We start from the raw sequence: 1,865 nt of genomic DNA, 5'->3' as shown, positions 1-1,865 counted from the left end.
AAAAAAAAGGGGGGTGGTATAGAGCGCGCGCAGTGCGCAGGCGCGGGGCTCTCTCCTTGTCAGTCGGCAACGCCTGCGGGGTGGTGGCTGTGTGACAGCGGCGGTGGCTGGACTCCGGCGGTGAGCGGTCTCAGCACCGAGGTGCACACCGTGCCCTTCTCCCTGGAATACCGAGTCTTCTTCAAAAATGAGAAAGGACAATATGTATTTCCATTTCATGATATTCCAATTTATGCAGATAAGGATGTGTTCCACATGGTAGTTGGAAGTACCACGCTGGTCTAATGCAAAAATGGAGATTGCTACAAAGCACCTTTAAACACCATTAAACAAGATGTAAAAAAAGAAAAACTTCGTTATGTTGTGAATCTGTTCCCATATAAAGGATATATCTGGAACTATGGTGCCATCCCTCAGACTTGGGAAGACCCAGGACACAATGATAAACATACTGGCTGTTGTGGTGACAATGACCCAACTGATGTGTGTGAAACTGGAAGCAAAGTATGTGCAAGAGGTGAAATAATTGACGGAAAAGCCCTAGGCATATTGGCTATGATTGACAAAAGGGAAACCGACTGGAAAGTCATTGCCACATTAACTGTGGATGATCCTTATGCAGCCAATTATAGTGATATCAATGATGTCAAACGGCTGAAACCTGGCTACTTAGAAGCTACCTTGGACTGGGTTAGAAGGTATAAGTTTCCTGATGGAAAACCAGAAATGAGTTTGCTTTTAAGGCAGCATTTAAAGATAAGGACTTTACAACTGATATTATTAAAAGTACTCATGATCATTGGAAAGCATTAGTGACTAAGAAAATTAATGGAAAAGGAATCAGTTGCATGAATACAACTGTGTCCGAGAGCCCCTTCAAGTGTGATCCTGATGCTGCCAGAGCCATTGTGGATGCTTTACCACCATCCTGTGAATCTGCCTGCACAGTACCAACAGATGTGGATAAGTGGTTCCATCACCAGAAAAACTAATGAGATTTCTCTGTAATACAAGCTGATATTGCTGCATTGTATTCATCTGGATGGGAAAAGTAGTAGCTTTTCAAAGCTTTAAATTTGTAGAACTCATCTAACTAAAGTAAATTCTGCTGTGACCAATCCAATATACTCAGAATGTTATCCGTTTAAAGCATTTTTCAAATCTCAACTAAGATAACTTTTAGCACATGCTTAAATATCAAAGCAGTTGTCATTTGGAAGTCATTTGTGAATAGATGTGCAAGGTGAGCACATATGGGATGTATATTTTACCATATGTTAGGAAATAAAATTTTTTGCTGGAATAAAGTGGTATATATACATCATGGAATATTATGCATCCATAAAAAAGAATAAAATAATGTCTTTTGCAGCAACGTGGATGGAGCTGGAGACCATTATCCTAAGTGAAATAACTCAGAAACAGAAAATCAAGTACCACATGTTCTCACTTATAAGTGGAAGGTAAACAAATGGTACACATGGACACAAAGATGGAAATCATAGGCACTGGTGAATCCAAAAGAGGGGAGACTGGAAGGAGGGTGGCGGTAGAAAAATTACCTATTTGGTATAATGTTCACTATTCAGGCAATGGCAACACTAGGAGCCCAAACCCTACCATATGCAATACGTCCATGTAACAAACATGCACGTGTACCCCCTGAATCTCTAAAAACAAAAAATAATTGAAGGATGTTCTCCTGCCAAAGGCACCCTGAAAGTATCATATTATCCTCCTCAATGGCTAGTTGAAATAATCATAACTAACATTTCCTGAGCACTCAATATATGTTAAATAATGTTCTAAGAATTTTGCATGCATTCATTTCCTCTTTGCATGCTTACTAATTTTAAGAGGTAAGT

At 39.8% G+C, this 1,865-nt stretch overlaps 1 pseudogene; it reads left to right on the top strand.

Moving 5' to 3' along the window:
• Positions 1-1,325, top strand: LOC101026047 (annotated as a pseudogene).
• Positions 1,326-1,865: the final 540 nt, after the last annotated feature.

The sequence above is a fragment of the Papio anubis genome, chromosome 2 (genome assembly GCF_008728515.1).
Source record: "Papio anubis isolate 15944 chromosome 2, Panubis1.0, whole genome shotgun sequence".
In the NCBI taxonomy this organism is placed as follows: domain Eukaryota; kingdom Metazoa; phylum Chordata; class Mammalia; order Primates; family Cercopithecidae; genus Papio; species Papio anubis.
Note: the sequence above shows the minus strand (reverse complement) of the source record. Positions and strands in the feature narration are given on the sequence as shown.